Source organism: Anopheles arabiensis, chromosome 2 (genome assembly GCF_016920715.1).
Source record: "Anopheles arabiensis isolate DONGOLA chromosome 2, AaraD3, whole genome shotgun sequence".
Taxonomy (NCBI): Eukaryota; Metazoa; Arthropoda; class Insecta; order Diptera; family Culicidae; genus Anopheles; species Anopheles arabiensis.
Window position 1 is genome coordinate 31,670,937 of NC_053517.1, and position 27,855 is coordinate 31,698,791.

Genomic DNA, 27,855 nt, shown 5'->3' on the forward strand with positions numbered 1-27,855 from the left:
GAAGGAAATGATGTAGTGTGGTTAAAAAACTGCTATCACCACTGATACGTTGTACCCCTGTACCTTAACTGAACCGAACGAGTAGAGGCAAACATTCAGAAGGAACCTTTTTCCCCGCATAGCATCTAGCAGCCGTTGACGTCGTACGTGATTCTTTTGCCTTTGCAAATACAGCATTCGTTGACAGAGGGAAAACCCAAATCCGCTCTTGTGCGGCGTCGTGTGCCAAATTCCAACTGCAACCATTTTCAGTGTGGCGCTTGCATTCCCCTGTCGAATCGTGACGAACGCGGCGACACATACGTTCCTTACTGCTGTTGTTTTTTTTTGCCAACAGGCAGTGTCTATTAAAATTTAATGAAGCCAATACCGTACGAAACTGCCACGCACACGGTTGCGGTTTAGTGCGCGGTAAAGGTCGTGCAATAATGTTGCCAATGTCTTCGCTGCCGTACCGTGCTCGTCGAAAGGAAGGATGTGGCGTGCATTATACACACACTCACACACTACGTGACAAACGCACTAGAAAGGATCATCGGTACCGATGGCGACCCCAAAAAGGGGCAACAAAAGCATCCGAAGCATCCGGGACGGTAAGTCGTTTCACTTAAACTTTCGTGCTAATGTGTTGTGTAAATCCCATTCCCACAAGTAGCCGGTGTTTGTTGTCCCTGTACGTTAGATTATAGACCCATGTTTACATGCCCGTTACTACAATCGCGAGTGATGATTGTGTGTGGGGCACAGGATGTAGCAATTTCAATGTCAAGTTTGCTGTTTGCTGTGCCGTACCTTTAATTGCAATCGTTCGGGCAAAGGATCTTTCCACCCAGGTCCCATTCATGGCTGACTTTTTGCACCCTGGCAATGCATGGAAAGGTTGGAAAAAACCCTCGTAAAAGTCACACGATATGTCAGAGATAACATTTCATTACGGCATGGTCTTGCTGCCACCCTAGCGTCTAGCGTGTCGCTAGATAGGCTGTTGCCGGATCGGTTGCGTCTGGCGTGTGGAACACATGGAATACCTATTCTACCGGCTAACACCTAGGTCGTGACGCTCGGGGCCTGGACGACGAAGCGGGAGCCGTGAAGGTTAAGAATCCTAGACGACCGTCTACGGAACTCCATGGAGACCTGCTAAATATACATCTTCGCCCGTGCGTGTGTACCGGTTTCTTTTAGGGGCCCATATTTCATACCCCCGGGACCGTCATTCCGTGTCGGTCACGGTGCCACTGTTGTCTGCTGTCATTTTTTTGGAAAGCCACCGAACCCCGATGGCCCGGTGTGTTTTCTTATGACATTCCCGTTTGTGCAATATTTCATTCATATCGGTCCGGATTAAACCCCCATCCCGAGTGTCGTGCTTCTGGTTCTGCGCACACGAATCCGTGTTGATGTGCGAATTTATTTATTGCCCGCAATTGAAGTGCGCTGCAGTTGACAGGAGGCCGGCTCGTTGATGACGGAAGGCGTAAACGCTCCGGCGCACTTTTTGCGTGTGAGTGTTGGGCTGTATAAAACGGTTCCACGTGTGGTGGCTTTCCTCAGAATCGTACCACGTGCTGACAAAGTTGCAAATCATTAGGCAATTTGGTAGGGGCGTTCTCCGTTCTCCATATCTTTTGGTATCAATATTTCCGTTGCATGTTTTTTTTTTCTTTCGGAAATTAAAGAGCAAGCTTTCCCGATGCCATTTTAAAGATGGGTTACAAAAAGCGCATTATGTACAGGCGGAATCTCCTTACCGAGGCAAAGGACCCCTTTTTGTTGGCGGGAATTATTTTTCTTGTGCTTTACCTGACTCGTCACTTCTTCCACGGCACACACACACACACCAAAACTCAATTTCGTTCGGTATGCACCGGTCGCGGGACTTTCATTTGCTTGCTAACCTTTAATGTTGTAAAGCTCGTAAAAGTAAATATTTGGAATTCGGGGGAAACCTTTGTCGCGACCTTCGGGAAACGATTTTTCACCTTTTAGGCAGCCGGTGTTACACCATTCGTCACAAGATAGCAGCAGCATACGAATCAAAAAGTTTGTTTTTTGTCGCTTCTTTTGCTCCACCTACATCCCACAGGCGGGGTGGCCCTCGTGCCATTTCAATCTGATCCATAAAAAGCCATCACGCACCGTAAATCGCACCACTTGCTTGCCCATTAAAACGCAATACGGAAAAGCCCTTCTCGCCATAAAAAAAAACCGGGAGATCGATCCGACCTCCTCAAAGCTTTAACTCTCAATCCGTCGTACCCGACCTCATTCTGGACGCGTTTTGGGAGTGGGCAGCTGATCCAGTTTGACGTGCGTCCGAAATCGTTTTGCTCCCCCTCCACTAAACAACTGGCCGAAACGACTGGGGGGGAGAGCAAGGACAGCATTCGGAGTAAATAATCATTTAGCGTAGCTGGCCCGGTTTTACGCAAACGGATTTTTACGATGCACTACTAAGTCCGATGGCATGCTTTCACCCTCGGAACATCGATTTTCGCTTATCGATCTTCAGGGCTTTTGATCGCTCCGGATGGCAAGCGCTCCGTCCCTCCCACTTTTGGTAGTAAACGCAGCCTCCTCTTCCCGATTCCCGAGTTTCGCTCTGCGCTGCGAATATCCTTCCTTTAGTGGCCAATTTGTGTCACTCAATGGTGCCGTTGCTGCCTCTGCCGCCTGGAAGGATATTGATTTTTTTTTGCTGCTGCTGCTGCCTTCTATACGTTTGCGCGTGAAGCGAGGGTGCCTGGCGCCTGCCTAGCACCATCATCACGTCCAGCAGATGGCACGGCTCACTAAAAGAAAGGCCACTAAATCTTCTTCCGGATCGTGATATTTCGATTATTTGACTAGGGTTACGATTGTGTGCTTTCCCTCCCTTTCCATCCCATTGTTGACTTTTTTGCAACTTTTGTGGGTGTGTTGGGAATCGACATTCGGATGCGGGATGAGGTTTTGCTTTTCTATATATCTTCTCGATAGAGGGGTAAATGTATGCTTGTGTTTGTGTGTGTGTATGTTTAATTTGACGAGATTAGCGAAAACGAAGTCAAGGATGTAATTTGCCAGCTTCGTGGAACTGCACCTTTGCGGCCGCCAGCAGTTCAGCGCAATTCGTCGTTCACGTGCTCGCAGCGCGAAACTCCACAAGCGGCGCCGCCCTACCGCGAATGCACGCACCGATAATTTAATGAAGAAAATCGGGCATTTCGTGGCGAGAAGCTGTCGCGCGGCTCGTGGAATTGATTTGCGGTTCGTACGAACCGGCGCGGTTCAAATACATTTCGATGGGGAAAAACAATTCGACAAAGTGATAACGCGTGACTCGACGTGATAGCGCAGTACTGCGCCAAACGGTATTTCATTGCATAAAGTTGATAAACATTATGTTTTTGTTTTCTGAGCAGGGTCATGCGGTTCGTCTGTTGGCATAACCTTTAGAGCAGAGATGTCAAACTGGTGATCTGCGGGTCAAATGTAGCCCGCGAGGTCTTTCTGTGTGGCCCGCGAACTCTTGAGCCAAAATTTATTTGTAGAATCATATCTGCCTCTATAGCACATATCAATCAATTCCGGACACCTGAAATATGCAGTGTTTTCAACTTCGCAGGTTTCTACACTAATTGTCATTATCATCGTCATAAAACCTTGTCTGTGAGTTTTCCCACACAAAAAGAGTAATTCGAATGAAACTGCTTGAGTTATAGAAGAAAAACTAAAAATGTTTATTTTGATGAAAATGAGCATTCAATTCCAGACAATTTTATACCCTTTCCGATGAATAAAACCAACAGAAATAAAAAACGCAAGCTACTACCCTTTTTTGGCATACTGTTTTGGGAAAGATTGAGCCTCTCTTTAGGTATGCTTGCAGCTTAGAACATTATACTTCTGCAAAACAGCTTTAGAAATCAGCTTAAATCAGATGTCAGCACAAACACGTGTTACTTTTGATAGGATGTTACTAATGATTTCCAAGAAGACTAGATGTACTACAGGAGGGCTAATGACTCTGATTTTGGTCGCCATAATCCATGCGGATTTCTATGCAGATTGGTAGGAAGGGAGCGATTTCTAAGGACTTGTATGACTGTCCCGACTTCCCGACTGTCAAATGAATATTTGCCTAAATCTGCACTGGACTGCACGAACCGACTAATTAGATTAGGGCAGCATCACCAATAAGAATTCACTGTTTCTAACGTACGTAAATGCTGTTCACAATCAGCTCCTACTCATAAATGTTGTGTCCTCAATGGAAAATGAGGTTCGACTCAATGAGGTTATGCACTTACACTGGACGATACGACGTGGGAGCACGCTCACGTCTGGTCGGGTCGAAGGGCCAGGCGCCAGAGAACGATCGACGGCCCGTGCCCTATGCTTCCAGGTAGAGCCAAAGGGAGTCCATCGCGTACGTTAGCACCCGGCACTTAGCGACAGGGCTGAGTAGCAAGGGTCTGCGCTTAGTGCCCAAGGTATCCACAACAATAAATATTGATAATTTAAATCACACCAATATGAACATAAAATTGACTTTTTTGCAATGAATAAACCAACGTACTTAGTCATCAGACGCCTATGACCAATTGAAAATACAGGGTTTCGAATCATATAAGGGAATAGTTCAATCACTTAGGGGAATGTTGCAAATCGGTAGGGGAATATTGCATGCAAGCTGTGGATGTTTGCAATCACTTAGGGGAATTTTGCAATCGATTAGGGGAATGTTGCAAGCGTACTGTGGAGCTGTCATCAGACTGTGGGTGCCGGTGTAAAAAGCTACGAATTGATACCGATGATGTTTTTTTTTTAAACATCGTTTGGAGTTGTTTTCGTGTGGGATTCTGTTGTACGCATGATAAGCTAAATAAATCCTGCTGCGGAGTCATAATTAAACATGATAACTTAGTAAGATTGACGAAAATATTTTAAGGTATTTACAGCGGCTTTATTTATTTTATAAATTTATTTCACTTTATTTTACATTAAAGTTTTAACTATTGTAATATATCCGTTATCCCAAAATGAAATGAAAAGAACTACTAACGATGTGAATTTTGTATCATCTAATATCATATAAACACTAGACTGAGGCCCTATTTTCCCAAAAACATTCCTATTTTCCCCCTAAACACTGTTTTCAGTAGCATTTTGGCTCGCGTAGTCAAATGAGTTTGACATCGCTGCCTTACAGCTTGAGTATCCGGTGTGTAAAGCAGCAGAATCGATTCGCAATCTCGAGTGTTGATGTTTTATGTCACCCCAAAACAAGTGAAGCAAAAGCATGATCACAGCGTATCCTTTTTGTGCCTTTTGTGTTCTGTGTGTCGGGAAAGTCGAGATGACTTCTTTATTTCCCAATCGTTTGCCCAATCTGGGCTCGCTTTTTTGCATTTCCAATCATTTATCAATCCTGAATGTCATCACAAAAACAGACAGGGGGGGAGGTAGCTCACCTTAAAACGGTAATGATTAATGATGAACATCGTGTGCTTCCACTACCTCTCTCTCTCACACTCTCCCACACACACAGACATGTGCCAGGCTGGTTTAACGTAATAGCCACGCGCACACATTAAAGTGTGGATGAGTTTTTAAAGTCTACAACAAGAAAATGGCCCGAAAACAAGGCAAATTATTACGAAAATTTGCAAGCAACGGTAAAACTAAATTGAATTGTTAGTTTGTCTGCCACAACTGCTGCTACACACACACACACACACCCCTACACGATCAAAACGGCATTCAGCTTGTTCGGTGCACTCTTTGCCCTTTGTCGCCTGGGGTGGTTCTTCGCCCGCAAAACAATGTTGCGTAGTCAACAACTTTCGCCACCCTCGGTATAGGTGTGTGTGTATGTGTGTGGATGGTCAAGCGAGGCAGACGATTTGTTACAACGATTACCGAACAGCGGAACAACGGCAAAGTGTTGTGTGTGTATGCTTCGGTCCTTCAAGCCGGAAGTGGCTAGGACCTTTCCAACAGTGATAGACAGCGACAGGCACGACGACGGTACACACGAGATTGATTGTAGAGCAGCCCTCCTGCCACGATCGAAATATCACTGAACCTCCCCCTAACTTTCGCAACACTCCTCCACACTTCCTGTCCTATTTTTGGATGACCCTTCTGGTACACGGACTGCGGGCTGACGTAACATGGCAATCAATATTGTCGTCGTCCTGTCTCACGAGACTGGAGCGGCTTAACTTCGAGCTGATGATGTTTCGAGCGGTTTTTTCCTCCCCATCCAAAGAAGGTACATCATTTTTTATGCCCGACTTCACCCCACAGTTATGCTCCCTACAGCGCTACAGTGAAGAAGAGACGCTCTGTGAACATGAGGTCACCGAAACGGGTCGTCCAAACGGTGCGTGTTGTGTGGTGTTTTCATCCTGGGTCTTCTCATAGCAGCCGCTGGTGGTCTGCTGGTGCTTCGTAAATCGATACAATCCGTCCCAATCAGTCCCGCCGTTTGCCCGAGGGCCGCCACCAAGTCAACGGCACGATCCTTTCCCTCCCTTATGCTGTAAGACGCTGCAAAGATTGAGAGTTACGGTTTAAGGAAGGAGGAGCCAAACAAGCGCCATTTACTTTTGTCCGCTTTTGTGTTTGCTTTTATAAAAACGTTTTTTGCCTTGAACACAATTCGCAACACACTGTCACGGCAACGCATACGCCTGTTTATATTTATGCAAAAGCTTTGCGAACGCAACGCTCAGAACGATCAAGACAAGAGCAACTCAACACCAGGAACTTGAAGGAAACGGCCAAGCCGGTAAGAACAATGTGTGTGAGCGCAAAACTGTGGCAAACAAACAAACCAACTGTGTGCTGCCGATGTTGTGAAGGCGTATTTTTATTATTTTAAATTTATTTTATTAACAACAACCTGTCCCGATCCTTTCAACAACACGAAGACACGTGGTGCGGTCGTCTTGAGCACTACCGGCCCGGTGTGGGACGGAACGGTGGCTCACATTACCGGTAGGGTCTGCCTGCCAGCCCACATTAGTGCCGTTGTGTATCAAAATCCTGTCCGTCCCCTCACAAAAATGCCGGCACTTTTGCATTCAATCAATACTCTGGCATGTTACCGTTCAATTTGAGCGTAAACGACGCGTCTCTCATCACGCACCACCCTAGGCTTTGGCTAGGGTTTGGCCTTAGTGTACCTCCGGCACGAGCATGCAAAACACACTTTAAATAAACGTCAAAACTCCGTCAAAATCAACAAGGCACGAGGGGCCTCCGTGATGGATGACTGATACACGGGGCGCTAAAGCTAAAGGAGTTTACTTTACCCGTGCCGAACCAAAGTGCCGAACCAGCTGCTGCCCACCCAGCTACTCGTTCCGAAGCGACTCCTTTCTGGCTTATTTTGGCCCCCACTCGAACGGCATGGGGCAATTGGGAAATGTATAATCATTTCCGTACGATAAACAGAAGCCTCTTGATTGCGTATCGGAACGACTTAGCGCCCCCCGTAGCGAAGCGGGACGGTGGTCCTGGAAGTGGTATTGGCAGTGGCTGTGGGAATGTTGGTAGCGCGACCCTGTTCCGTCGTTCGTTGTGGAATGGAAAAGGGAACACAAACCTCACTCTGCACGTGGCAGCGTGGTTGTTGAATCCTGCCAGTCGAGCGATAAAGCGAATCCGGGTAATTTATTATTGCGATGACGACTCGTTCAGTGGGTGGCGGGTCGTGTTTAAACTAAACAGTTTACTCTACCGCCCATTGCCAACGTCCCCGTCGGGAAGGGGATCGTCAGCCGGTGCTTCTAACTGCCACCAGCGGATGCGTATGAAGGTAATTACATCCTACTGTTTTCGCCCGGCTGTCCCAGATTCAATAGCTCCTTTTGGGCCGGCCCCCTTCATCGAACGACATTGAAATGGATCGTTGACGGTCATTATGCGGTCATTTCAATTGCAGTTCTCGAGCGCTCGTCTGCGGTGAACGCGTTTCCGCCCTCCCCCGAGTGTCCGGTCGGTCTAGTGGCGCCAACGCTCGCCTCGTGTCCCTGTTTGCGGAAGTGACAAAACAAAAAACACATCCTCAACGATCCATTGCTAGCATCGTGCGCGATGCATTGGCGCGCTCATGGAGAGGGGGATGGGATGAATGGTGTTTACAAGGTTTTCAATTTCCGTACTGCCCATTTGCTGCACTTGCCATTGCACCGTGGTAGAAAAACACAGCGAGACCAAAAGGGCAATTAAACTGGGCCGGCGGTTAGGTCGCACGAATCGCTCTCAAACGCTCATCAGATGGAAACTCATCCGTTGGAGCTCGGTCGTTCTTCTGGATGATGGGGTCGGATGCTCTCTCTCTCTCTCTCTCTCTTTCTCTCTTTTTTTCTCTCTCTCTCTGCACCCCTTTTTCCCAAACTCAGCCTCCGAGTGTGATCGAGTGCTACTGCCATAATTCTGTCAAAACTCATCCGTGTAAACACCGTCGGCGTTCTCGTGTTGCGTTCGGTTTGGAACACCACGTCCAATGGTACTTAAAAGACCAGGCATGGAGGGAGCGGGGGATGATTATGAGAAATTGACGAGACAGGAGGAGTAGGCAGAGGGACCCGATTTGATGTATGAGGGGAGCGTGCTGCACATTAAACTAAATATTGACACGAACGGGTGTGGTGGAATCTCGCATGGAGAGATTTTTGGTTGCGCAAAACGAGCGCTTAGCGAGGGAAAAATTAAGCCACGGAAGGGAGGCGTTGGAGGCAGTGGAGAATGTTAGCTCGTTGGTATGTGGGTAAGGAACGGCGTTTTTTAGGCGCAAGTTTACATGAAAGATAACAGGTGATTAATCCTTTACATCGTTTACACTCAAATAGACCCTGCTTCAACGTTCTGCTCTAGATTTGTTTTACACACATTTGAAAGCGCGTATGGATCTTATGTTAGGGTACACTGGTGGACATAAAAATAGGAACTTTTTTCTGTGCCCGAAAAACATAGTTCTTGTCGGAAATATTTGGTAGCCCTGAAAAGGACTGTTTAAGTGGTTGTTGGGAGGTGGTGTTGCGGTGTTCCACAGAGCGGAAACATATTCTAACGGTCAATGTGTTGACCGTTATTCGCTATCACTTCCTCACAGCGTAGGGCCATATCGCCGATGAGGTTACGGCATTCGCTTCTGTCTATGCGTTTCCACATAGCCTTGCAGCGTCTCCATAGCGAATCGGCAGAACGTGCATGCTTGTTCTTAAGCTGACGCTTGAGAGTTAACCACAGATTCTCAATCGGGTTGAGGTCTGGACACAACGCAGGCCACGGTAGAACTTGCACATCCTCGTTTGCCAAAAAACATTTAACTAATCGCGATGTATGCTTTGAGTCGTTATCGTGCTGAAAGATGTAATGCTCTTCGTCTCCGAATTTTTGTCGGGCGTGTGGCAACATCTTACGACGTAGTATGTTTCTATACCCTTCCGAGTTCAGTGTCCCGTTGATACGGAACAAAGGACCCGGGCCGTGCCAGGAGAAGCAACCCCACACCATTACGTGGCCGCCTCCGTGACTAAGGGTTTTTATAGTATTTTTCGGATGATACGCCTGTTTAGGAAGGCGCCAGACGTATTTAGTGCCGTCCGAACCATCCAGATTGATTCTGGACTCATCCGAAAAAAATATTTTGCTCCACCAAAAGATGGATGCAGCTAAATGCTCTTCGGCAAACCGAATGCACGCTTCTACGTGGTGCGGCATTAGCTTACGAACCTTTCGTGGTTTCCGGGCACAGAACCCACCGGCGTGTAAACGCGACACCGTTTTCGCCGAAACTTGCAATCTAAGCTCCTGCTTAATACGATTGCAAGTTTTGAAAGGAATAATCCGCCCTGATTATCTCAATCATCTGCGCGTCAACGTCAGCCGTTGTTTTTCGCGGACGACCTGTGGATTTACCCGTAGCCTCGCTACGAATGGCGTTGTCCACAAACGTCCGCGAACGGCCGAACGCCTTGCAGATGGTTTTGATAGGCACGTTCTCACGATACAAACCCTGAATATGTTTCCGCTCCTCTGGAGTGCAGTGCTTTCCGCGACCCATGATGAACTTGTGGAATTTTCAAATCGCAAACTTTCACCTTTACCACTGAATGAAGAATGAAGCGCAACACGGTTTGGATCTCTTTTTATACTACCGAAAAACGCTGCCGTTACTCAAAACTCAGATAAGTAGCGCACCACAAATGCGAGTATAAAAGGCAAACAAACAGCGATTGCAAATTCAGTACACCTCGAACGTTAGGCGAAAGAACTCCGCAGGAGCCAAAGCCTCTCTAAACCATACTAACAACAACATACGCCTCGATCTGTTGGCGATAAGAGGCCAACGAACTCCGCAGGAGCCAAAGCCTCTCTAAACCATACTAACAACAACAACAACTGTTGGCGATGACACACCTATTGCACGCAAAAAAACACACAACAAATTTTTTTCCTATCTTTTTGTCCACAGGTGTACCATTTAATACCTTATGTTACGCGTATGGATCTTATTTACCATTTAATACAACCATTTAAAACTTTTGAATTTGGTGAGCAATTTACTATTTGATTTCCAGATAATTAAAAATCAACCACTCACATTACTGAGTTAGTCCCAACATATTTTGCTTCAGTACCACGATATGTTGACTATTTTACAATCTTTTTGTGCAACGAATTCTAGGCAGAGTCAATACATTGTGAGATGAACTCAAATTTATTTGGAAAAAAAACTATGAAAAAACACCATGAAACGAACTTAAAAATAGAGTAATTCCCCAAATTGATCAAAATCACTCTGACAAATTAAAGTGCCCGCTTTAATCATTCTAGAGAAATTATTGGTTTGAACAAATATAACACCAATTTTATAATTTATATGCGTTCCTCTGTCATTCCAGACTTGTTTCAGGATATTTGACGTAGTTTTTTTTACTAAACTTTGATAAATTTATCATGTTTTGCATCTAGTTTTTGCATCTGGTCTCTTGGTTGCTCACTAAAGCGTTATCCAGAGATTTAAATTTATTTGTTTGATACGCCAGTTCGGGAATTGGTCACAAACTATCGATGGCACCAACATTTAGACTTCCTGGAGGACATTTAAGGTTTTTTATTCGATACGAGTTGATTTTTTTTTGTATTGATAGTGTTCATCCGGAATGTAATATTGGTATCAGCCATCGTTACACCTTCGATTCGTACCAGTATTCTCGCTACTCCTAAATAAAAATGCCCCCTGGTAATCACAGATGTGACGTCCTTAAAGCTCCAAGTAATTTCAAGAAATTTTAAGTAGTAGGCACTTTATTTTGCCGACCACTGTAAAAAAAACAACGAATTAATGTTTTGTGCTCAAATTGTACAAAACCCCCAAATAATTCAAAGAGAAATTAATTCCGAAACCTCCCCAAAAGTGTTTCCAAATAGTGACAGTGTTTCCAAATAGGACTGAATTCAACTAACATAATCTCATCATAACTGTCGCACATAACAGCATAACGTTCCGCATAAAAACCTTTTATTTCATTTCCAAAATTGTTCTTTTTGGAACGTTCAGCATCCCTTTGCAAAAGCTAGCAAAAAAGAGAAAGTTTTGAGAATGATTATTTTTTTATTGTAAATAAAACGATCGTCGTATCATTTGATTGACACGAGACTTGCCTTCGTTTTGTTTTGTGTCTCTCTGCCAACAGGCCCGTCCGCCTATCTGCCTGTGCACAAGCAATCCAACTATGCCTTTTGTTTCATTTTTAGCAAACATTTCATAAAAGCGATGCCTGTACATTGATTAAATTTAACGGCCAATATGGAGCAAATATTTCACTCTCATTTTGTCGCCTTCTCTCGCTTTCCTGTAGTGAGTGAAACTACTGCAAGTTTTGCCCTGTCTGGCCACTGTCCACCGTCCCAAGGCCAGCGAGAACCTTCAAAGCTGTTCAAATTTGCATTTCTTATGTCGCAATCGCCCACCACTATAGCGCACGCACGAGCCCGGGCGACGAGTCAGAATCCATCGTAAATGGTGGCTCGTTGCTCTTCCTTCTGTAGCATCATTCGGCTCAATAAAGCCTCCGTTGTTCCTTACTTCTTACTGCTACCAGAAAGGGCAGAATCTTCCCCAGCAGCGTGGAGCAAACGGCAAATTACCGCAGAACGAGCGGGGTGTGTTTTGGGCTGGCCGATTTCGGTGCGCAAACTTTTAATGCTTCCCATAAAATTTGTCACTTGTAAGCTTCGTTTTCCATCCGCCACCAACACACCACCACCAAAAGGGGGATTTGTCACTAAACCGGAAAAGTGTGCTTAAATCTTATATGGCGCCGTGCGGGGTAGATACAGCGAACCCGGTTAGGCACCATCTAACACCGACCCACCGTACTCCTAAAGCCAATTGCCAACCAATGGTGAAGCGCAATCTCAATGCAGACCGGTTGCGTCCCGTAATCGCTTACTCCATCCTCTGCCCTCGGTACCGGAAAATCAATTTCTACTTCGGTACCAAAGGTCCGGCAATGTGAAAATCCAAACCAAAGGACTTATTTTCAATTAGTTCGCATGTGAGTGCGCTTGCCCTGTCCTCTGCACGCACCACATACCGGCGGAGCAAGGCAACGGAGCAGGACGATAAAGGTCAAATATTCGGTTACGATCTGCTTCGTTCGTATTATTGACATTGACATCCTGAACCCTTTTTGCGGAGGGCCGCCTTAGTGCGCTCTGTCGAGGGCACTTTTGATGTTCAATTGATGATCTCTCTTTGTGCGGGGCTGTCCGATGGCACTTGATGAAGCGTGTGGCTGGTACCGTCCGTTCAGAGGCGTGTTTGGGGGCTTTGCGAGGTTTTTTTTTTTCTTCTGCCAGAGAATGTATTTAGGGTGCAATAAAAAATCGCATTACCAAAATCAAACAATCATTAACAGGCTACTGCACTGAAAGCAGCTTGAGCAAAACAAAACGAAAAAGAACCGTTTTTTCAGTGTCTTGTTTAAGCCGCTACAAAAAATTGGATATTTTTTCCAGAATGACTAATAAGGGGGTTGTGCCAAAATTAAGCCTTCAAATGGACAATTTGCACGCTTTGTTTGGCTCTCAGCATCTTTTGAACTTTTTCATCTCGGTAGAATGTTTTTGTTTAATGTGCTACGCTGATTGTTTAGTAATGATCGTTATTGTTTTATGTTTTTCTTTTCGTTACCATGCGCGTTTCAATCTCAAATGCACACATGTCTGTCTGTCTGTTCCCGTATCCCGAATGTTTTTGTGTGCGTAGAATGATCGTGTATGATCGACCAAGTGGCAGTTCGACCAAGAGAGCTCGCGTGGTTTGATTCGAACCTTTCGACCGTACCCATTAAAACGGGGATTTTTCGTGCAATTTCCGCTCATTGCTCAATCTACAGCACATCGAATTTGAACCGAAAAACAAAAGGCCAACGAACAAAAGTGTTAGAAAACCGTACACACGTGCAATGGATTACGCGTAGCGAAATGGCCCCAGACGGGGGCCTGATGCGCAATTAAATTCGCAATAGATTGTGGTGGAAAGTTTTGCCCCGCATGTTTGTTACCCGTTCGTCGGTACCCTTCGACCGGCCAATCGGAATTTTCGTGTGGCTGCTTTAGGCAGCAGAATCATTCCGGATATGCGCCATTATCCGACCTGCAGATACTCGCATGCAAATATAACTATCCTGTTCAATAGCCAACACAACAAGCCTATGGCGCAGCTTTTCTGCACGCTCCGTCTGCCAACAGTCGATGATGCTCGCGTGTCTTACAACCCCATTTTAGAGGTCGCATTTGTCGCTTTTTTGCCCCCGTAGTTGTTGTGTGTTTTCTTCTCTGTTTGCTTTTCGATTTTTACACGGTCAATTGTAAAGGTAAAGAGAGAAGGGGGGGTACGAGAAATTAGCCTACCGGAGAGCAATGAAACAGCAGCCACCCGAAACCACTGGAAGCAAACAGATGGAGCTTTATGTTGTGGGCATTGTGTTCGCACAGGGTGGGTGAGTGCGTTCTGTTTGATCAAATAAAATTATATGGACCTTGTTTTGGGTGCTTTTGTTGTTTGCGGTGGTTGAATAATGAATGTATCGTCCGAAGCGTCTGGTGCACACGGGGACGGTTTTAGAGCATTTTGTTAGGTCAGTTTTAGCAACCACCGTTTTGTTACATCAGACATGGGTTCGATGAATTGGTCAATAAACTGAAGAATGGAAAATAATGTACACGAAACTTCAGTTCCATCCGATGTATAGGCGATAGCTCTAAAAAAAATATTGAAAAACTGCTCATTTACTTCATGGTTTCTTAATTTACTTAATGATTTAGCCATGATGTGTTATATCAGCTTTCTTAAACGTTACAGATACAGGGTTTTCCAGGAGTTATCATAGCTGTGGGACACTGTATTGACTCCTTCTTACGTGAAATGATCTTAATGTAATGGAAATTGGACTCGATAGCGCCCTTGTCGGACTAATCCAAGAGGAATTTCCAAGGAGCCTGTCAAAAAAGGGTGCTATAGAGTCCAATTTCCATCACATGAAGTTCAGTTCCCAAAGAAAGAGTCAAATAAGTGTCCCACAATTATGCGATTTCCTGGAAAACCCTGTAAGTGGGGTCCTTTCCGTTTTAAATTGGTAGGCTGAAATTTCAGCCTGTCAGCTGTTTGGATTGTAAAGCAGTTCTCGAGCAGCTATCTAAGTGGGTATAACATACAGGTGGACTTATCCCAAGGTGTATGAATTTAGAAAGCCGATTTTTATCGCTTCTACTTCTGAATGAAGATTTTAAGAGTGTTTTATGTATTCGTCAAGCCTCCAGAGAGCATGTTTGAACACAAAATTTCAATTTTTTTCCCATCCTGTCAAAAAGTGATACATATTCAAATTTGGTTATGAAAAGACCACCTGGGCTACATGCACTTTGATTCTGGATTCCATCACCAGATCTCTTTAATGCACCTTGGGATAAATGTAAACAACACCGTGTTTTGTCATTTTTCAAGCAGGTACTCGAATCTAATTCTTGATTTGAGGCTAGAATAATCTAGACTGAAAATTGCAGGCTAGTTTTCTGTGCGGTTTTGTATGGAGTTTTTACATGATTTCAGCCTCCAACTGTCAAACTTCATACAAAAAACTTACTAGAATCGTGAAGGCCCCCAGTAACAAATTAAGAGTGAGATTATTCTTCTTCTTCTTTAGCTCAACAACCGTTGTCGGTCAAGGCCTACAACCTGTGACCACTTGCGGGGTTGGCTTACAGTGACTTATGGATTATACCCCATAGCAGGATAGTCAGTCCTACGTATGGCGGCACGGTCCATTCGGGGCTTGAACCCATGACGGGCATGTTGTCACAAGTCGTACGAGTTGACGACTGTAACACGAGACCGGCCGTAACAAGAGTGAGATTAAGAAATTGTAAATGGCATAAACACTTTTATACAAAAGTAAGGATTTTTTTTTATTCAGTAGGGACGGCTTTGCCGTATTGCTTAAAATTTTATTTTTTCATTCTGTTATTTTTTTCCTTATTACTTATGGCTATAGAAGTTAGTAACATCAGTCCCTTAATTTTTAATTCATTTATGTTTTGCACAATTATAATTGGATCCTAGATCTTATGCACCTAATTCAATACACATGGTTCAACTCTGCCCAGCAAGACCTTCCAAATTGAATAAAACGATTCTCAAAAACACAATGCTCAACCAAGGCAGGTCGAGGGCAGTGACCGTCGTCAGCGATGTATCCACTTCTGACAGTGGACCTACCGAGAAAAACGATAGTTGGTACCTGAGCAAACAGTACCAGCTTGATAACCTTTTCCTTTCACTTAGTTTAATTGAGCACTATTGCGCAAACATTACTGGACGGAGTTTTATTATAAAATCGGGCGAAACCTGTGTCTCTTTTACAGAATATTTAACGGATGACCCGTCTTTACTTGATGCGAGCGCTGAGCATACACACTGATTCGCTCCGCAACACCCTGTCTTCGGCCGGCAGCTATTAGTTTTGATGTGTTTGCCTTGCCTGCTCCATTCCTCGCCTGTTCGGTTCGGTCCATTTGGATGACCAGCATCTAAGACTCTGTTGCTCTCTATACCGGTGGTTGGTGGAAGAAGCTCCAGCATATTTCAGCACCTTCGCCTCACTGGTTGGCAGACGGCCAGCAGATTTCGGCCGGAAGCATTGAGCTGCACGGTTTGCAAAACACATACGGAATGGCAATTTCGTGCAAGCTGGTCAGTTTTGCATCCGGTTTCCGAGCTCCGAGATATGCATTACATACCACCTCCCCCGCACAGCTGCAGAGACGGAATTTCGTGTGTTCCGCTCCGTTCCCGGTACGATGTGGCACGCCCGGGGAAGCTGTTTGCTGTTGGCGTTTGTACTGGATGTTGCAAACGGTTAGGCTTGGCGCATTCTAGCTGCGGGTGAGTTTTCAAAGTCCAATGTAAAACAAGCACCGGTCAGTGGATGGAAAAAGGGCAGATAAATCACGCTGGTCACGCTGCTCGAATCGAATCGAAACCGATGGAACCGCCCCCCTCCCACACGCCTATCGGAATGGAGCTGACCGGGCTGTGCCCCACCTTGCTGCCAAATTAATCGTGTGCGATTCAGTTAATCTAGCGTTTTGCGGTGTATAACTTAAGCTAATGAATTTATTTCGGTTCGAATAAGCGAGAGAGAGAGCGAGAGAGTGCAACGCCCGCTTTAAGGTTGCCCGCTTCGTCCCGCGGAGCGCCCTTGAACTTCAAGGTGGGAAAGGGGGGAAAATGACGAACCAACAAAAAACACACACCCAAACAACGAAAATGCGATATCACGGCACTGAACTACCACCACCACGGGCCCCGTACTCCACTCACCCACTGCGTTACGGTTTTGGGAAGTGTATTTTATATGCTCTATAAATAGACATTATGTAGCAGAAAAATGGACGATCTTACCGGCCGTCCCGGCTCAACCTGGGTTGAAGTGGGAAACAAACTGGGGGAAAACATAAGTCGGCACAACACTCCGCTCAGTGGTAGATCGAAAGGCTACTCAAACAAATTACTTCCAGCACGGGAAAACACATCATCCAGCTTACCCGGAAAGAGGGGGCGGAAGCTCCGCTACGAAGATGCGGTACCCCTAAATCATAAACTTTGCAGTAGGGTGCCCCAATTTGTCTGCGCAAACACAGTCAAACAGAGTCCGGATCGGGATACGACACACGGGACACAGGCCTTTGCTGAAGAACTCGCTAGTGGGTGCTAATTCCGTTTAGGTCCAATATTTTTCGATGGTAAATTTCTTTTTCACTGTAATTTCATTCGTTGGATAGCACAACTTGCCTTCAACCGTAATGCTGGTGGGAGCTGTTCTTCGCCGAAAACAAAAAAAAAAACGCTACCACAAGGGAATAGTCTAATTATATTTCCAGCCCTGTGTCTCCATGAGGTTCTGTTTTCGTAGTAAATTTTGCTCACTAAACTTCCTAAGAATTTTCTAACGGCACTATTTGGTACATGGAATGAACCTGTTCAATAGAATCACGAAAAAAAAAACCGATCAAAGAGTGGCATGCATGTGCAGCAATAATTAAACTTAATTAATCAGTTCATAATTTCATCAGTTCAAATTAATTGCAACATTTCAGCAGAAGATTTTTTATCGCCTGCTTGTGTGGTGTATCATATGGACTGTTCAATAGAAACTGTACGGTCAGATCAAAGAGTGATATTGACGTGTGAAATTAATTAAGAACATGTAACTTAAGTAGAACATGTGTCGAGATTATAATTATTTCCAGGCACCAAATTCCGACAGCACTTCCATTCGGTTTACAGTTGGATAGGGTTTGGTTTTTGTATTTAAATTCAAAATCAAACCCTTCCCGCGTTAAAGTTATGCTGCGCAACGTTGCAGGGGAAATGGTACCGTCGCACGGCATCCGATCGTGCAACAATCCATTTCGGCCCGTGCGAGAGCATATAAAGAATCCATTCAACAGCGGTCGCTCGCTTTCAAGCTTTAAAGCTTTCGCGTATTTTGTTGTTTATTTCGCAGTGGGTTTTGTTCCTTTTTTGCTGCTGCTGCTGCTGCTGCTACCTCCGTTGTTTATCGAGACAAACCACAAGTGGCCACCGCGGTTTTGATTGTTTGGGGTGCAATAGAAAATAAAACCATATTTACGATGTTTACCAGGGCAGACGAGCGCACCCACCAGCATAAACGACACGCCACTAGGGCATGGAGGCGGACCCAATTTGCCGTTGCACATAATGTCTTCGGCGGTCATAATGTGATGGGTAAAACGTCCTGGCGAAAAATAGTACACCGCTCCGCGGGCACTTACCGTTCCTGGGAGGCTGGGGCTAGAATGGGCCGCCAAAGTGCTGGCAGGCAATTTTCGGCGTTGTGGATTGCGGGGGATTGCGCGGCAGTATAAAAGTGTACCGAAGCGCATGGGCATGACGTGAAGCGCCGAACAAATGTGAAAGACAAAGTTTATTGTCTACTTGCACAGCGACCGCGAGCGTTTGTCGTTTGCTGTCTGTTCCAACACGGGCAGCTTCGTTTGCTCACGCGGCCCAAAGCCTTCCGCCATCAAAGCATCACGACATGCTCTTCACCGTTGTGGAAATGCCTTCCCCAGTGGCCGCAGCTTGACTGACTGGGGCGGATCATGGCGAGGTGGGTGGTATAAAATTTATTGACTAACAGCAAACCTCCTTTGGATATCACCCCAATTTGTTCCATTATTTTCCACCAAACCCCTCGCGAGAAAATCGATGCATAGAGATCGATTCCAAGCCAGCACCCTTGAGACGAACGTTCGCAAACGTTCAAACCTCTTCCCAGCCCGCATAAATGGGCGATTTATGGTACGCATAAGAGTGTATCGCCATGTTTCAACTCCCACGCCCTTACTTTCCCTCTCCCTCTCTACTATCGCCTTGTGTATTGCAAATTTTTCAACCCACCATCAATCTTCATTTCGCGTGATGCCGCCCAGCATCGTCTGCCTCTCAGATCTTGTGCGTGCGTGATGGTTTTTGGAGCTTTTCTCTCAAGACTTTTGGGGTGAGGTGGGAAAATGTCAACTACCAACAATTGAGGTGGAAAATGGCTACCACACAATAACAGAATCGATGAGACATCAGCTCCATCATCCCCTGGCTGAAGTGCACTTGATACGAGCGAGCCGATGCGAAATGGGGGAAAGCTGGACAGGAGGGTGAACGATGAAACTGAAAGTCAATGAGGTTCACTGATTGCTCGTGATTAGGGCCACTGATTGACCTATCATTTGTGGTGTATTGGTATGTTTCACTCGAACACAAAAAGGCGCGCGCTCTGCTATTTTCTTTGACGCGTTCTGATAAAATGGTTTAATTATTTATTTTTTCATTTCATTGTAAAGGTTGCTAAAATACGAGAGCGTTTGCCAAAAATGCTGTTTGCATATAAACTATAGTTAAATCGAAGAATCGATGAAATCCAATATGTTGCATCGTAATTATCGAATTGTTACAACCCGGAAGATGAATATTGTTCCACTGATAGGCTGAAATTTCAGCTTGCTGCCCTTAAACATTGAACGGGCTATTATTTAAATCTTATTCAGATGCTCCATACTTCAACTTGTGCATGGTTATATTTAACATTTGATTGTACGTGGCACTGCTGATGACTGATTTGCTTCATTACTGTTATCGGAAAATCGAGAAACCCTTATCAACGAACAAATAAGTCACGATCGATTATATTCGCTATTTGGTTTGGTCTATGAAATATGCAGTAGGTCAAACCAATGCTCGAGTCATTTGAAGCAACTCACCGGCCGATGTACTTGCCACGGTAAAACTGCCCACATAATTAGTGAAACAGAGAAGGGGATTTGTTAATGCGCGTATTTTAACCCCTTTTCACCCTCCCCATAGCTCGAGCCACATTGCACCTGCCGGAATCATATGGCGCATAATGCGGGTGGGATTTGAAATGCAATTTATAATCTAAATTAAACCTATCCCGGTTTCGGGAAGAGAGCGGCTCGCTGCTCTCTAATTGGAAAATGCCTTTTCATAATGCTATGTAAAATTGTAATGCTCACCACCGATCGCGCTCTTCGGTGAAGCAGCACATGCACATTTATCATTTCCACATGTAGCCTGAATTATTTAACCTCAATTGCGCTCCGTTCGTGAAATCAATTTTCCTCCCGCTCTATTTATTGGCCCATTTTTCCCGTGCATTCGGCGGGGGGAGGGGTAGGAAAGCCGTCCCGCTTGGCCGTCACGTGCGGATTCGTTCGTTATCGGCCACACCATATTGCGCTTGATTAGGTCAACTTGCGATGAGCGAATACCAAGCGCGGGTGGGTGCTGGTGGGTGGTTACGGTGGTGATGCGATAAATCGACCATTTTTATCGTCGCGCCCGCCACCAGCCAGCCCACCTGTTCCCTGATTTCACCACCTGTGCGATCCCGAGTATCATCGCGCAAACGTTCCCAGAACGCAGCGCATCATCGTTCTTGTCTTCCTCGGCTGCATTAGAGCGTGGATTGTGTGTGTGTGTGTGTGTGTGTGGCGTTTTTTTTCTTTTTTTATTCGTTGAAGAATTTTCTTGCCGGCTTTTCCCCACAACGGATGCGTCCCGAGCGAGAAAGAGCACACATATTGATTATTCAATCACATTTCACGTTTGCCGAGGATTGCCGTGCGAGTATAGACAATAAAAATCGGTTCCATCCCCCCCAAACCCGGTTCTTCATTTCTCGGAGGCAGTTGCTGGATTCTTTTGTTACGTGCGCGTTCCGTTTCCTTACTCCCTGGCTGCGTGGGTGCGCGTCCGTAATCAAGTTACATCGGTGCTAGGTGTCTCCGCTCGGTACAACCGGGCTCGGTACTTCCCCGATTCCGTTTTTCATTTTGCACACACACACACACACACGAATGGAGCGGAGCAAAGAATTGTGCCACTGCCGCAATAAATTTTACTTCCATAATGAATGATCGTAATGGAAACGAATGGCACAACATCGATCGCCATTTTGTGGTGCAAAAAAAAAAAGGGGGGGGGGTTGAAAAGGGAACAAGGATGCAAAAGGCGCAATCTTTTCAACGGGGGGAAGGTTTATAAAATTGTGTAATAAAATCACTTCCAAACTTCTCCCCATTACAATGTAGAGTGCATGCGTGTGTGTGTGTGCGGTTTTCAATTACGAAGTACTTAGCTTTACAACAATCTTTGTTGTGTGTGTGTGTGTGTGTGTGTGTGTGTGTATTTTTGTTTTGTGTTTGCTGAATTTGTTCGCTTTCCTTTTAACACTTGCACATTCAATGTGCCCCCCCCTCAACACGCGTGCCGCTTTGTTCGCGTGCGCCATGCCGAGGTTGCATTGCAATGAAGGATGGGTTGAAAAACTGCACAACAAAGTCGAGTTTTCAATCTTGTGTCGAGTTTAAAGTTGATTGATGGAGGTTACTGGAACCAGTTGCTCGTGTGCCGTGCGCTTGCTAGCTTCTCGAACGTACGATGGAAATAAATGGCCAACTGTGTCCTGTTGGTTCTTCTTTCTCCATCCCCACTTTTGGAATGAAAAGCCGAAGGGGTTTTTTTTTGTTGGTACTACCCTTGTTTTGCAAGCCACAGAAAATCAGTGGTTTAAAACTCACATTAATAACTACAGCGCGGTGTACCATCGGTTGCTATGGGAGCTATGTTTGGAACACTTTAATCGGTGTAATAAATGTGGCTCATTGCTGTGGCTTTTGCTTTTGAAATTTGCCACTAAAGAAAAGGTCTACACATAATGTTCTGCTGTTAAAAGGACGTTTTTGCATAAATTTAAGTTTATTGAATTGAATATTAATGTCGCTTCATTATTTCGTTGACTGGTGGTTCTAAACGCTATAAGGTATTCGATCCTGTCCGGATGATGGCAGATGATTCATGGGTTGATGCTTTATCAGAAAATAAATCACTCTATTCTAGTTATTATTATTATTATTATTATTATTATTATTATTATTATTATTATTATTATTATTATTATTATTATTATTATTATTATTATTATTATTATTATTTAAAAATATTGCATCAAATTGAAAAGTAACCAACTGCTATAAAACAAATAATTTACGAGGAAAACAAAATATTAAAAATCGGAAATCATTTAAGTTTAATTTTTAACAGTATTTTTTACAGCCGTTCTGTCTAAAATACATCAAAAGCTGTGACAGGTAGTGGAGAGAATATATAGTTTCTTACTAGAATGTCTACTAGAATAGAATATAGTAATTACTAGGATGTCTATTATGAGCATTGTTGTACCATGGGGTAAATACCTTTTTACTTGGTATTTATTTTTTGGGTTTTTACCGGGTTTAAACCTTTTTCGGTTTTACTCAGGTAAATATTGGGTATTTTCGTTTGAATGGAATTTTGAATTATTTTTGTCACTTATGCAAAAAATATGTTTCGACAGTTTATTTAAGCCAAGTGTTTCCATATACTTATACGTAATTCAGGCAAATACATGGTCTCTTTGCCTACATATTTAATACATTTTATTCTGTTCCTAATGAGACTATGATTCAACACCTGTATTTTCCCATTAAATATGTCTTGCTATCAGATCTTGGTATGTAAACGATTTGTTCACAGTTTTCAAATGATTCAAAAGATCAAAAGATTGGATTATTCATTAAGTGTTCAACATCTTCAATCATTGCGAGCGCTTATGTTTTCCTCAATATGAGAACTCTAAGATTGTTATGGGTTCTAAGAAATCATGTTGTATCAAATAGTTGAACACTTGATTAATCAAACCGTTTTACCCGGTACATTTGACTTCTTCTAAATTAAATTTCTCAGATCAAGGAACGTGACAAGCATCTGTTAAAAATGTACTCAAACGAGTTCATACATAACACGGCTGTTTAAAAAGAAAATGGACAATTGTGGAAAGACTTTTAGTAAGTTTGAATAGATGCACACAAAAAATAGTACAATTTATCCACTGATCGAGCTGAAACATTTTAGTACAACTTTGGTTTAAGCAACGAAATATTTTATAAAATTAGTATTATTATAAAAAATTATCAATTTCTGAAGATGAGCGATTCATTCCAGCCTTGAACCCACGACGGACAATTGATAGAGTCTTAAGAGTTGAGGACTGTACCACGGTAGCTAAGTCATAGACACCAATTACATCCAACAGCCAAAAACTGACATCAGCTGTTGCGCCATTCAAAAAAAAACCCAATTTACCCGAGAAAAAATCGTTTTTACCGTGAAAATAACCTCATATTTTTTTCCAAAATTGAAATTACTCGATTTGGTATATCCCTGATTGTGAGGCATCTAGAAGCGAGTTAAATATAAATCTAATTTCAAGGTACGATATAAATGTTATATATAAGTTATGATATTTAAAACTTTACAGAAAACATAAAAGAAAACAGACATTTCATTACACGCTACAAGCTAAAAACTTGCAGTCACAATTGCAGCCAAACCTATTAATGGCTTAGGCAGACCTAGACCAATTACGGCTGTTGTCGCGCCAAAAATAAAGAAAAAATAGAACCGTAACATAAAGAAGACTGTAAAATCATTTTCATCTACAAATGATGTATGCTGTGTGCAAACTCTTATCAGTTATGATTTAAATCAAATGTTATCTGCAATTTTTCTTCAATCAACAATACCTACACACACTCACCATAAAATCCACAGAAAACAACACTGTTTTGGGTTAACTCGGACCAACAAAACCCATACGCACCATCCTTACTACGCCCCTATCTACCAAAAAAACTCTCCCTGCTTTCTATCGTACCCTTGACTCCTCTATGCAGTTCAAAATAACACCCTTCCCCCATCCTGTTTTTCTTTCTTTCGCCTTGCTTAATTTGCACAAATTCCATCACTAATGATACAGCCAGAGATAGGGCCTTGCTTAGCGACCATAAAATCTAAGACTAATTGGCCCAAACAGCTACAGCATTTAGCCATCCAGCACTCACTGGGTAGATATTAAGCTTCCGTTCTTGAAACCTGCATGAGTCCACGGCTCCCATATTAATTGCATGCTACACCTGTCCCCATCCTTCTCTTCTCCTCGGAAAGGATCGGAGTCTTTTCATTAAATTATATTGTATGGTTCCATTTAGCTTAAACACACATTCTCCCTCACACACACCCTTTCATTGCAATTTTCATTTGCGACAAAGCTGTTTTTCAGCAGAGGCGATTTTGTAAGAAAAATTGCCTCCGCCCCAATCCAAACGAGCGGCCCAAACAAAATTGCTAAGAAGCTCAGACCGCCAACACACACACACATCACGCTCTCATGCATGCCGGCCGATCGGGGAGACAGAATCGCCGGTGCATACTAATTGAATATTTACGCAGATTCTTAATCTCGGTTCACGGTATGGTGTACACACACACACTCACACTGTACAGGCGGATTTTGTGACGCATTGTGAACAACACAGCGAACCATTCTAGAGGGTGGCTTCTTTTAAATTTTCGTGGTATATTTTTCTTTTTACACCAGCGTAACCGATCCTTTCATTATTTTCGGCGGCTGAAAAATCTTCATAATCGTTTCGCCCTACTTTTACACAAACCGTGCCAAGCGTAACTCCCAGCCCCTTTCACTACAGTTGCTGACAACGTGTGTGTGCGCTTTGCGTATTGCACGAATGTGCCGGTTACCCATCTTGTCGGTCCTTTTCTTCGACGTCGCCCTAGTCACACAGTTGCCAAAAGGGAGAATGTGATCAAGAAAAAGGTTGTTGTGAGCGGAGAGTCTTAAAGCCTCTGGCCATTTTCCTGCGTACTCCTTACAGAAAAAAAACCCTGCTCAATATCGAGATGAAGACGAATCAAACTAAAACCAGCACACACAAAAAACAGAACAGGATTGCACCCGCCGAAAATGTGCCCCTGGGGGATGGTGGTAAAACACGTTGTCAAGGAGCTTTGTCCTGCTTTGCTTTGGTACAAATGAACAAAAAAGCATCCTTTCGTCACCTTTGCCAACCAAATTCATCCGGTGCTGTTGACTACCGTGTGCCAGGGGGTGGGGGGGAGGAAGGCCTGCAGCCTTGTAATGAATACTGAGAAAAATAGCAAGCGTTTGCGTTGTGTGGCGCGGCCTGGGCTGTGGGTAAATTTGTTTGAACGCCTTCTGAATAACAGGCGCATGAAAGTACGCTTTTAACAGTTTGTTATTCGTTTGTGCGGTCGGCGTGTGTGTTCGTATTTGGTAAACTTTGGCAATGCCAAATGTGTGGTATGTTTTCACATGTACGGCCCTCGAAACCGAGAATTCAGCTCTTATCAGCATTTCAAACAACGGAATCAGTACGACGATTCGCAATCTCACAGATGTAACGCTTAACTGCGTATGAATGTGTGTGTCGGAAAACCACATTATCGTCCTTTTAGGATCCGGACAATCTAACGCAATACCCAAGATAGCCTCGCGCATACATTCCGCGTTGGGAAGCAGAACGAGGGTTGAGCTTTCTGTTTTGAATTATGACAACGTTTATTATTGTTCTATTCAAATCTCGAAATTCATTACTTCAATTATCCTCTCACCGCAAAAGGCATAGCGAGTCTGCACAAAAATTTACTTTTTTGTGCGATTTTCAATACTGGTGTGTGTGTGTGTGTTGTTTTGCCCTTTTCACTCTCTTTGTGATGTTTGGTTTTATGAGTCAGAGCATCAGGGTTGATAGCTCTTTTCCTTCGTTTTGCTAAATCAGTTCGGTCTGCTTTGGCTTTTTCGTTCGTTCCGGCTGTTAACGCTTCGTTTTCACTATTCCACAGTGCTTTATTTCTGGAAAAAGGGCTTCGTAGAAACTTACGCTAGCAAGAGAGCAAAAAATCATGTTTATTATAGAAGAAGAAAACCAGAACCCTGTTAAATTTATCTTACTTCCCACTCACAGGACTGTTGTAATCAAATTCGTCAAGGGTAAATAATCAGACGGCAAGGAAAGAAAGATCCCAAAACGCACCATCATGAAGGCGTTATAACGAGCTTGTCCGAATCGAGCTTCCAAATGTATGTCAACGAGTGGACACGGTGACGGCAAAAAAAGGATCTTTTCGATTTACTCGTATTTTTTTTTCTCGAAGTCTATTTTTAGATATTACAGAATAGCACTTCACTCTCTACTGAGTGGATTTTTTCTCCATTCGTTTCGAACGGACCCATTGGTACGTTTATTTTTTACCACTTACGCCTTCTTCGTTCTTCAGTGCAGACGAGTCTCTCTTCACGGCACGTTTTCCCATCCACCTGCTCGAGATTGAAAATCGAAGCCAAAAGTTATGGGGCAGATAATTTATGGGCGGCTTAGAAGGGTACCTTCAGTTGTGTAAGCTCGAATTAGTCGAACTGTTACAGCATGTTGGTAAGAGGGTAATCCTGCGCTTGACCAACACGGAGCAGCAGAAACAAGCGTTGAAACATCAGCGAAAGCGACAGCTTTGAACAAAAATGCTTCCCCGGAGTTCGTAGAAAACCCCCCCCCCCCGAGAGCTTGGCCCAGCTTCCTAGAAAAGGGCCACCGAGAAAAACAGTGGAAAAATGTGTTGATTAATGATGCACTGTGGCCGATTCATTAGCAGTCGGCGAAGGGTACAATGTGGAATGTGCCCGAGAAGAACAATTTCACTTTCGGATAAACGCAATGTGCGCGATTCGGTTGCTTAAGTTCGCCAGAAAAAAAGGGTGCAATAAAAAGGGGCATTACAGTGATATGCTGTTTTATTTTGTTCTTTTTGTGTGTCCTGTTTTAGGCAAGCTATTTGCACGTTAATCTTCTGAGAAATGTATTGAAATTCCAGATCAAATTTTCACCAACAAACATCCAAAAAACAATCTCCCACGCACCCTTCTGCTTGTGGTGGGAGCACTTTTCCCACGAAATTGAACGAAATAATTGGTTTTATCGAGTTTTATCGACAGACTTTTGCTGAACCGTAATGGTTTACGCCGAGCAGATGTCTCGTGCTCAAGAACTCTACGGCACATTGAGTTCGGAACGTCAAGTGGGTCCAAGACAGGGACTGGCGGGTCTTTAAGGTTTGTTAGTGGGAACGCAATGGCACCGAACAAAAGAAAAACCTCATCTTTTTTTCTTATCGACCATCCGTTGTTTGATGTTTCCTTTCCTAATTGAAGCATAAATCTTGCTTTTTGAAATGGAACAAGTCCATTTGCTCCTATCGGCCAGCGTTTCAAGTGTGGCCGATGTTTGTTCACCATACCAATGCGATGGACACACAAGAAGCGTACTGCTAAGGAAAGTGGTAAATCAATTTTGGCACAACCACTCCCGCTCTATGCTAACACCACACATCGGTTTGGGTGAATACTAAATAATCGCAGTTAAAATCGATCGATTGCCCTTGGAAGCGGTTATTGATATAGATTAGTACATTATCCAGACGGTAATGGTGGTACCTACGGTTCCGGCTGTAGTAGTCATCTTCTTCTGTGTGGAGTGACCTCTCGTATGGGGCCATACTTTATCCTGCCCTGGTGGGAGTAGGCCATATGTTCGTGAATTTTAATCCTGCAACCATACACTGGCACGGAGAATGCTTTTCGGGGACGACCGTGCGTGAGTGTGTATATGTGTGAGCACATTTGGGTTTGGTTTCGTCTAAAAGAACGCGATAGAAAGGAAGCAAAAAGACACTTGCTATAAAATATGATTATCAGTGCTCTTAATGTCATAATAAATTGCTCCCAAGGGTGGTGGTGGTAAGGACAGCTTCTTGCTTTTTTCTCTTCTGCTTCT

The 27,855-nt window shown here is 44.1% G+C and overlaps 1 protein-coding gene across 1 annotated transcript in view; it reads left to right on the top strand.

Annotated features, from left to right (window-relative positions):
* Positions 1-26: 26 nt before the first annotated feature.
* Positions 27-27,855, top strand: part of LOC120893262 (neuromedin-B receptor-like) — an 85,789-nt gene continuing 57,960 nt past the window's right edge. The window contains exon 1 of the mRNA XM_040295172.1: positions 27-593. The gene's annotated coding sequence lies outside the window, so the exon portion shown is untranslated. The remainder of the gene's footprint in view (positions 594-27,855) is intronic.